The sequence below is a fragment of the Phoenix dactylifera genome, chromosome 1 (genome assembly GCF_051530095.1).
Source record: "Phoenix dactylifera cultivar Ajwa chromosome 1, Ajwa_hap1_PhDact_Kaust_v1.1, whole genome shotgun sequence".
Classification (NCBI taxonomy): domain Eukaryota; kingdom Viridiplantae; phylum Streptophyta; class Magnoliopsida; order Arecales; family Arecaceae; genus Phoenix; species Phoenix dactylifera.
Window position 1 is genome coordinate 6474062 of NC_143190.1, and position 11771 is coordinate 6485832.

An 11771-nucleotide genomic window follows, 5' to 3' on the forward strand; every position below is an offset into this window, starting at 1 on the left:
TGATCGGGGCAATTAAGATGTTTATTTTCAAATATACTGTGATCGAGCGCTTTCTTTATTTATTGATATGATGGGTTACAATATTCTTCTTCGAGCATATTGAGATCACGCCAAGTTGTAATCGATTACGTTATTGTTTGGAAATTTAATTGGCTATTGTTTTTGTTGGACACATATCATCATTTGATTGATAGGCTGAGCTATCAAGGGAGATTTTGGAGATGGAAAATTCGAGCCGTATCAAAATTGATCAAAATTGATTCTCAATATTTTTTAAAAGATAAAAGTTTTTGCTATAACTAACTCATTTTCTGTGGCTGGATGATTGATAGGTTATTTTGTTAAAGATTTCATTAACACAATGTAGAGAATATTCTTGCCTAGCTTATTTGGTTTTGTGCTGCAATCATTTAAATGCAGCAACCAAACAAGCTTGCAATCATCATGCAAGAGAAAGAATAAGTTCATCGTGCAACAATGCAGCATTTAACGAGAACACCTTGCAAAATATTTCATTGGATGAATTGTATGATTAGGGATCAATAGTGTCAAACATCCTTTTCGCTATACATATAGAGAGCTAATGGCGCATGCAAAATCATTCGATGGATGTGTGCTTGACGGTGGCAAGAGGAAAGGTGCTGGCTATGTCATCAGAGACCCGGACTCCAGAATAGTGGTAACTGGTAGATGCAAGATCTTCGACATATCAGTTTGTAGAGCAGAGCTGAGGGTGGCATGAGCCGACCTGAACCATGCTCGGTGTAACAACCCAGGAGCTCATCCAAAATGGCTAGCCGGAAGGTATTATTTGGATTCCTTAATTATGTATAAGTACCCAAGATCTACCCAGCGAATAACCGATGTGGGACTAAACACATGCCCGCACGGGTCCTCACACTCGGCGTGTACTGTAGGCCAGCACAGTCATATTGGAGGGTAACTCAGGCACTGTGATTGGCTGGATCCAGGGTGGCTCTAGTGGCAGTGGAGGGGGGCACCCCTTACTTCGGAATTTTTGGGCTATGATAAGTGTTGGTGTGGTCTTTTAGGCTAAGCATATACTTAGATAGGCAAACAGGGCCGCGAGCTGGGTGGTTTTGTATGTGACCAGTCACTCCAGAGGCACCCTATGGGTTGGAAAGGGAGAGTTGCTTAGAGCACTCCGAGACTTATTGTTTTCTAACCTTATTAGATATATCTGTACTCGAACTATATGAATCATCCGCTTTAGTAAAAAAAAAAAAAGCACTAGATGTGGGCAATCAGACTAGTCTATACGAAGTTATTATTATTTTGTTTCTTTTGTTTGGAGCATGTATGTTTCTCATATGAAACTTTCCTAGTATCTTACTACATGATCTTGATAGCTATGAAATTAAGAATGAGTTTTATTGTTACCTTAAGAAAAGGAATAAATTCTATTATCCAATGAAAGACATGATTACAGCACAATCACATAAGCCTACCGACTTGCCATATTATCCCTAGTTAAACATCCCTCAGCAAGCATATAATTGTAACATCTCTATCTATCCATAGTCAAAGATACCAATAGGGTGGTGTCGGTTGGATGCAATCTAAGATTTTTTACCTATCTCTAGAGCAGTAATATGAACAGATCTTGCATGGAATGAACTTGTTAAATCTATCCCAAGCACATTAAGAACTTCAAACATATCTCGGAACCTCCACCAATGGACTTGTTCAGAAAATATTCAGGTTTCTATATTTACAATACTTACCCAATCTCCATCCTAGAAATATTAGAAGTTATAAAAGTTGTGATGAGGTACTTTTGATGTAGGACTTGTTTGGTTCATGAGGAAAGAAGGGGGCTAAATAGGTTCAACCAGAAAATAAAGAAATACCTTAGATTTGGTTGGAGTTTTAAAAAAAAAAAAAATATTTCCTTATGAATAAGATTTCTATATTTTATGGGAAAGAAAAATTCATATTATGAAAAAGTCCATTCCTCACAGGTTGGGAATTTGAATAATTTTTTTTTCAAAAATGTCCTTTAAGTTTTTAGATTGAATGGGGTAAGATATTTTTCTTTATTAAGGATATAATAGGTATTTTACATAATTTTCTAAAAAAGTAAATACTCAGCCAAATATAACTCACTCTGAAATGTATCATTTTTTTATAATCAACTAAATATGCAAACTATTTTTTCAGACATTATATATTCAAACATCAGTTTTTTAGAAAAAAAAATACTCTAATGAAAAAAAAAAAATCAACAGAAGTTATCCTCAAGATGCTAACGCTGATTTTTTTGGACTTTTTTTATTATTAGTCTAGATGTTAGCTTAGCACTTCTCTGTTAAAAATGGATCTCATACTTCCAAGGTTCAAATCAAATTGCAATCTTGCACCCATCTTTTCCCAACATTCTTTATTCCATGCGACACAAGGAAACCATCCCACTGACAGAAATTCTGTGTGCATCATCCCTGGCACGCCACAGTCGTCAACTGGTTACCAAAAATAGTGGCCGTCGGTTAGATAGGCCAGACGCAACACAGCAGAAAGGCGCTCGTCGCAGTGATGATCTGGACCATCCATACGTCCTTTCAATTGCTAAAATTAGCTAGTTGGTGCGCACACCAGTGCCAAGTCAGCCGATCTCCACAGCATCCAGCCAGCATAGCGGGTCTCAGCCGATATAGCCATCCTAATTTTATTTTGGATTGATTTATTTTAGTTAGATTTATTTTATGTTGATTGGATTTATTTGCATATTATCATTTTAGAATTTTTTTAAAATTATTTTATTTATAGAGGTTTATTCGTTTTGTCTTTCAGGAGTTCGGATTGGAACTTTTGCATGAAAGAACGATCGATCTTCTTTTAACAGATTTTATAGCAATGATCCAACTGTAGCTTTGCGCAAAAAGTGGTGATTTTTTTTTAATAATAGCAGCTTACACACGATGGGTGTGAGCACAGCTAACTGTATCAAAAAAGATGAGCAGGAGAACCGAGACCAACTCAAGGTGAATCCATTCATGTTTCGCACGGAAGTTACAACCCTGTCCTGTGTCGAAAGGCCAGCTCTCTTTCCCAGCCAATTGGATAAAGAGCTGCTATCTGGGCCCCAACATGAGACCAGCCTACGTGGTGCGTGTGTCTCGCTCTCTCCAGCCTGACGTACCATAATTTTTGTGGGTCCCAAATGATAATTATATGGTGATTAATAATAATTTTAATATTTTATACTGCAAGAGTCTATTGCAGGGTCCAGCTACTTCTCCATACCTCTTTGGAACTTGCCTGTTCAAAGGTCAAGCGACCGCGTAGTTCTGCTCACTTTTTAAATATCTCCAAGTCATCAAGGCAGTTTCGATGTGTTTGAACAGGTCACAAGTGACGCCAGGTATGGGTTCCACTTGGAGTCCTTTTAAACGGTCCTACTCCTACGTGGAAACATTCACAAATATCCGTACAGAAATAAATCTCTTACCAATTAATGAAACTAACAACTATATTTGTCCAAATCAAAATACACCCTACCATATCAAACCATACTGAATATATCGTACTATACTAATTTGATCTAGTGTGGCACCGATATGGAGTTCGATACTGATACGACGAACTTTGGTCCAGATCGCTTATATAAGAATGGAAATAATTATTAAAATATGTTTATCATTGGAACGCGAATGACTAGTAAAAAAAAGCCCAGTGGCATTATATATTTACTTTGATAGTAAAATTTCAGTTTGAAATACAAATGTTATTTAGCTAAACAGCAAAAATGCTAAATTAAAGTAACCATTCTTAATACGGTAGTAATTTCTATATATATTCTTGGTGTCATAATTATGTATGAAAAGACAACTTTTATTTAGATTCCAATTGGTGCGTAATTTCTTGAACTCGGAGTTCTTATAAGGAAGTTAATAATTTGTGAAGTTTCTCTCGTGTCAACATCTAAAAATTATATATTTAAAAAGACATATCTTTAATCGGAGAAGTTGGCATACATTGCATCGCCTATATTAAGATCTAATTATTATAATAATACCTAGATAATAATATCTTATATTTTTATTTTTTTGGTACATCAGTAGTTTTCACACAATGAATGTGAATACAACTCAAAATATAAGACAATAGAGGAAAATGTAGAAGAGATAAAACAGAAGCGTGGATCTCTCAGATAAACTCGCTGGAGTGATGAGTCGCATAGGACGCCATCTAGCCTACAGCACTGTTGGCCTCTCTGAGAACATGAGTAGTTCGAGCAGCGCCGCATTCGTTTAAGAGTCAGTGAATGTCATAGAGCAGCCGCATCTTCTTAAGAGCACTTTCAGAGCTTTGGATCTTCTCGATCATCATAGCAGAGTCGGCGAATATTTTACATTTTTATTACTAATATAAAGCAAGCTCTCTTCGAGACTATTATAAAAATAGTTTTTTTAAAGGTGGTTTAAGCGTGGTTGGTAACTCGGTATTGACGAGTTTCGACCATTTATACCGCGGGACCCACCAAAACGACTCGCGGCGAGGTCGCTAATTTAGAGCCTTACGGCAGATCCCACCAACCATGTCAAGATGCCAAGCAAGTTGCCGTGGACTTCGCCACAATTAAGTCAAAAACACTTATCATCAAGCCTGGGAACTGGGTCAGAGCCCTGGGAATTGAACCGGTCGCCCTTGGAGATTTCAGCGTCACTAGTGGATGAAAGAAGAGTGTCAGGAGACGTGGCAATATAATACCAAGTCCAAGGCTCCATGATGGTTTAAATAAGTTGTTTTGATGGAAACTTATGGGCATATAAAGTCTTCTTTTGTTAAGATGTTGGTTTGGCGTGTCAGAAAGATGCATAAGACTTTACTGAAATTCTTGACTATGTAATTCAAAACTGAATCTAGTTATATACTAATTAAGGTTTAGTTTGATTTTCCGCACCATTTCTATCTAGAAGAGGTCATTTCTTGATGAATGTCCGCTTGTTGCCAAAGGAGTGTTGACAACGGCTTTTGTGCTGAGAAAATTTTCTATTAGTTTTGAGACAATGCTTTAGTTGCCTGATTTTATGAGGTATTTATGATAATATTTATAGTTAATTTGTGAGAGAGAGAGAGAGAGAGAGAGAGAAACATTTTTAGAATCTAATTCAGGCATCTAAATGATCTTATAATAGATATACCACACATTTCTAACTACCTATCCCTCATGAGTTTTGTGATTCATCTAGGCAACTAGTCCACAGTCACCGAGTGTGACATTAACCATGAGCGATTTACAATGATTTAATAGTTAACTAGTGCGAGAAAAAGGAGCTCCATTTAGAATCTAACCAGTTCATTTGAAAGCATTTAGGTAGTGTTTGGCGACCCAATTAGAATTGCCGGTAATTTTTATTCTGGGATAATCCGATCCTCGATAATTTAAGATTACCGCATTTGGTATGCTATATTTTAGTGATTAAAGTTTCTAAGTATTTATGAATAACATGTTTGGTATTCCATAGAAATCCAAGATCACTCACCATATAATACCAAGATTATCACTGATATATTCCATAAAAATATTTTTATTAATCATAAAAAATATATTATACTAAAATATTGATTTTTTATTTATATACTAATTAATTAAGATATTCTATAAAAAAATTTATTAGCCCCATAAATTATTAATCCTAGAAGATAGGATTAATTATTATCGTAGAATTAATATTTTTATTTATAGTTATAATATATTTTTAATACTAATAATTATTTTGATTAGAAAAAAAGGTAAATAGAAGTAAGATATTAAATAATTTTATTATATAAATATGTAATACAATAATATTTCTATTATAATTTAAAATTATCATAGAATAATAATATGATTAATAATATATTATAATATAATATATCATAAATTTAATATATATATAACATCGATATAATGCAATATCATATCATGTATATATAATATTGATATAATATTTTAACGTATATTGATAGACTATTTTTTTGCTAGACTGAGAGGCATTTTTATCCTCAACTTTTAGCCCAATATCACTTTCCTAAGGTGATTTTAGATTCCTGATCTTAAGGATGGGTATTCTATTACTAGGTTGGGCGGTGATTTGAGGGATTAGGTCACTGCCACGTAGGATCACTATAATAAACACACTGTTTTCATCACCTCTGATCTTGGGATAATCACCCCATACCAAATGATTACATGACGAACGGACAACTGCTCACCTCTAATTGGTTTTATGATTCATCTTGGCAACTGGTCCACAATTACCAAATTTTGGCATTATCTGTGTATTTACAATGATTTAATAGTTAAAGAGAGAGAGAGAGAGAGAGAGAGAGAGAGAGAGAGAGAATCTAACTAGTTGATCTATATCTAACAAACTTACAACTGCTCATCTCTACTAGGTCTTATGATTTTTCCATGAGGTTTCTACCATTATTTTTATGGTTAATGTGACATTTCAAGAAAGATATTTGAACAAGAATATACAACTGGCGTCAGGAAGAAGCCCATCATAAATGATACATTTCTTCTAGACTTTCTATGAAGTGGATGGGCATAGGAATAAAGAAAACCTTCACAGCTCACGGCCATACCCAATGTTTAAGATAATATAGAATATTTCATCTCCTTCCTACTTCTGATGTCACAAGACATACAATATTTGTGATCGCGAAGAATAGCCAATATGATAGCATGAGGACTTGGGTAGGGAAGATTTACAAAATGTCAACAGCTTCACTTGTTATAATTCAGTCAGGACCGTACTATTAGGGCCTGGGCTGGGTCAAAAACTCTATAAAACTCCTTTTGGGGTCGAACTGGTTGCCCATTGGATGAAAAATTAAATGGAGGGTTAACCCCCTGTTCCCACACCTACAGTCTTTTTTGTCTGGCGGGATAATCTATACCTTTGCTATAGTAACAGACAGGATAAAGATCATCGGTGATCTAAGATCATATTGGTGATCTAAGATCATCTCGGTGATCTTATTTCGATCACCAAACGCCACCTTAGGAGGGAAGTCTGTGAGGAAGAGGTGGTATAGGTTTATTCTCTCATACATTGTAAGCCAGTTTACTTTTTTTTTTTACTTTATCCATCCACTATTAAAGACACAGAGAAGTGGAAGGATAATTTTATTTTTGTGAGAAAAATCTAAAGCATTGCCAAATCAGAAACCTATTTGTTGTGGGTGTGGTGCCGAATTTAGTCCCATACCGAGTAGGCAGCGGAAATGTCTATGCATTATAAGGAAGAAAAATCTCTTTCCTCTCGAGGCGCCTTTTGTGAGGCAAAATCGTACGGATATCCCCCCGTCAGCGCTGGACGCACGGGCCGGAAAAAAATTTCCTCCGTAGCGCTAGACGCAGGGGCCGGAGTCCCAGAGCGGATAAGACCTCGTGGGGGACGCGGGTCATTCTCTGTCGTCAGTTGGTTGGGACTGTGCTGTTGTCGGGTCGGAAGGCCCGCAACAGATAACGCGCCAGGTAGGGGCCCGCCCGCACATAGAAACTCTCCCTAGGGCCTGGGGGGCTGTGTCGGCTTAAGCCGGTCTAGGACCTTCCCGCTGGGGAGGCTATGTTATGGGTGTGGTGCCGAATTTAGTCCCGTACCAACTAGGCAGCGGAAATGTCTGTGCCTTATAAGGAGGGGAAACCTCTTTCCTCACGAAGCGCCTTTTGTGGGGCAAAACCATGCGGGTATCCCCCCGTCAGCGCTGGACGTGCGGGCCGGAAAAAATTCTCTCCGTAGCGCTGGACGCGCGGGCCGGAGTCCCAGAGCGGACAATACCTCGTGGAAGAGCCGTTCTCTGTCGTCAGTTGGTTAGAACTGTGTTGTTGTCGGGTCGGAAGACCCGCAACAGATGGCGCGCCAGGTAGGGGCCCGCCCGCACATAGAAACTCTCCCTGGGCCTGGGGGGCTGCGGCGGCTCAGGCCGGCCCAGGACCTTCCCGCTGGGGGAGCTATGTTGTGGGTGTGGTGCCGAATTTAGTCCCATACCGACTAGGCAGCAGAAAGGTCTGTGCCTTATAAGGAAGGGAAATCTCTTTCCTCACGAGGCGCCTTTTGTGGGGCAAAACCATGCGGGTATTCCCCCGTCAGCGCTGGATGCGCAGGCTGGAAAAAATTCTCTCCGTAGCGCTGGACGCGCGGGCCGGATTCCCAGAGCGGACAATACCTCATGGGGGATGCGGGTCGTTCTCTGACGTTAGTTGGTTGGAACTGTGCTGTTGTCGGGCCGGAAGGCCCGCAACACTATTAAATGCACTCTATTTTCTTTCCTCATACTCTCTCATTTATTCCTTTAATCAAACTCCAAAAGTCACTCATTCCCTGACAAGGAGGGAATAAACCCCATCCCTTCTATGATACTTGAATGACTATTCTTATTCCTTTCTAAATTATTATGCGACCAAATGCAGCCTCTGCGACCCTGGTTGCATGAAAGAGAATACCAGGGACTAGAGAGAAGAATACCATGCCTGGGTCACCAAGATTTGGGGTACCGACTAGACTGTCTTTTCTGAATAGGAGTAACATCTTCTAGTCTCTTGTTGGTTTTTTAGCACATTTGAAAGATGATGAATCTGGTCCTCCTGCAAGTTCTAGATCTTAGGACTTCAAAAAAAAAAATTTTATTACCAACAAATGTTTATCCTAGCACTAGTTATCATACTTCTCCATTTGGAGAAATGTATTGTTGATGGATATACACTCATGCTAGGTTTTCACACATGTAGGTTTGAAAGACTTGGATCAGATGCATACTTGATTCAAATAATCACATACTAGAACTTTATCAAAAAGACTAGCTAGAAGGTATTATTTAGGTTTTTTTGTTCTATATAAATATCCAAAATCTACTCAGTGCATAATCGATGTGGAACTAAATACTCAGCCACGCGTATCCTCACATACTCCTTTCGTTTAAGTTCTAGCATCCTCGCCAGTCTAAAGGTCCAAATCCGTTCAAATATAACCACAACCACCACGATCGGCCTGTGGTCAGCCCTAATAGACCCATACCGCAGTGTCCTCTAGTCTACATAGATCATGTGCCAGCTCTACTATGATATCATTCATCACAACCGAGAACTTCATCTCAAAAGACTAACCGGAAGGTATTATTTGAGTTCCTTAGCCTTATATAAGTATTCAAGATTTATCCAATATATAGCTGATGTAGAATTAATTATATATCCATACGAGACCTCACACAAATCATGACTAATTTTAGAACCAAATATTAGACTCGTAAAATCTTGAATTGCAAATGGATGATGCATGGATTTCATGGAATTGGCATGATTTGATCCAATCGACATGGATCCCATTCAACCTGACAGAAGTTAGTCAATGTCTCACTTCAAAATTTAGCTCCAACAAGACCGGAGACCCAACTTGATCTAGACCTACCAGGTGGTTGGTTGGTTGGTTGTGTCCACATCCAAGACCTAATGCCAATTCAGTTGCATTTAAGTTTAGTTTGACATGGACTCAAACTACCCGTAGCCTCTTTTTTTTTTTTTTTTTTTTTTGGTATAATGGTTGCTTACACTGCTCTAATGTGAGTGCAACCCACAAAATCAAAGAAAAAGAGATGACAAAAGGGTAGAGCAGTGGCTACAAAACATATCCAAAGGACCTTTCTCGAGTGGTGATCAGCCAAAAAGGCGACCTATTTGCTTCCCAATACAACCACCCTTAGCCTTAGATTGATGCAGCAACACAGTATAAGCTGGTTTTTAAGACGAATTGCTTGGGATGTAACACTTTAGATTATGCAAACTATCTATAACCTGCGAGGTCTTGGCGGCAATCATGTAGCTAATTAACAAAAAAACAACACTCAATAAACAAAAAACCTCGTTGTTTTCAAGAGATAAGCAAATCTCACAATAGATGTGCCAAACGTTTTCTCATAGAGACTAATTAAATATGGGAAAGTTAGGGCGACTTTGACTTCTTCCTAACATAATAGAAAATGTTGCTACAAAAAGAACATCATAGAAATTTCAGAATTAAAAAAAAAAAATCATTACTCGGAACTGACAAATTCCAAGACGTGTGAAACAAAAGGATATGAAACAACTGCAGTGCCAAAACTTTCCCATCATCACGACAGGGCCAACAAAATAATATTTTAAGAACATAGAAGGGGATCCAGGAATTATTTAAATACGTTTTATCATATTTTAAGGTTAGTAATTCAGGCAATGTAACGTTAGGCAGCCTTGTGCACGAAGGAGACTACCTTAAAAAAATTAGGGGGCTTAAAAAAAGGAAAAGCAACCCCTAAAATTTAGATGCTTAAGGGAATCACGTCACAAACGCGTTTGCAATCTCTTCTAGGATGACATTTAATTATAAAAAATCGTGTTACCTCAAAGTTTCATTAATTTGGATGAAGCAGACCTGGTATTGAAATAGTGATCCAAGTAACCTTGGAAGAGAAGGCACAATACTAAAACTTTGCGAGTCCATCTGACTAAATCAAACGTTGCACTAATTAATGACTTCTTTAAATTGAGAACTTGATTAGCTTGCATGCAGCATGTCCCTTGAGTGGGAAAATAATTATAATTCTCTGCCTAGATTTTTGGAAGCATTTGGAACGATGGAACTTTTCTTAATAACCAACCGAAAGTTTTCCTTTCAGGCATCCAAGAAATTAAAAGTGCAATCAGAGATTCAGGAGAGAAGATTTATATTAGAAGTGGTATGGAAGGAAAAATGATGCCAGTTATGAATCACTTATAATGACCCACAAGGATTCATAACAGATTTCATAATTAATGGAGTGAAAACATAATGGTCTCATCTATTATGCATATATTATTACTGTGAAAACACCATCAAAACACAAACATACAGGCTCTTCAAGCATATACCATGTGGTAAGACTCTATATGGGTGGTATTTGTTTAAACTACAAGCCTGCAGCCTTGTGTGTTTCTGTGGCTTCTGATGCTGGCTCAGGTTCTGGTTCAACAGGTTGCGTTGCTAGGATCTTACAAATGGACATGCTGTCATTGTTGCTCAAAAGCTTCAATGATGGGTGGAATTCGATATCGTGCATGAAAACCCTATCTCCGATATCCAGATTCGTCAGATCCACCTCAATTTTTTGAGGAATGTTTCTGTTGGGCAGAGGTATTTCAGGCTGGTCCTAATCTTGTGCAGATAACCCCCTGTTTGTGCAAAGTAAATCACATCATATGGGTTATACTGATGACAAAAACAAGTTATGCTTCAGAGAGAACATGTGAAATAAAGCTCAAAAGAAGAGCAATTCTCATGAGTATAAATACTAACCATAAGAACACAAGCATGAGGCCACAGATTATACTAAAATAATCACGCACAAATTGGATTCAGCCAATGGTCATTCTAGCCTATCTCGCAACTTCACAAATCCTTGCAACTGAATGGCAGAATTGGTGGTAAGGTTACTTGGTGGTTGTATCAGATACTTGGATCCCAAATTTCCCAATCACCGAAGTTAAAGGGAGAGAGAAGAAAAAAAGGATTATAGAGATCGTATTGGTTACATTATTCTCTTTTATCAAAGTCCTTTTAGGAGCATACTTTTAGCTAATGCAGAATAAGCATAATGAAATGGTGTTGATAGGGGCTCTTATCAAATGCTGTGTGTGCACGTGCATGGATATACGTGAGAAAATTACATACTTTCTTGCACTGTTTTAGTCTAATTTTCGTCTCTGAAACTTTTTTCCTTTTATCATTCATATTAATTACCCATTCTAT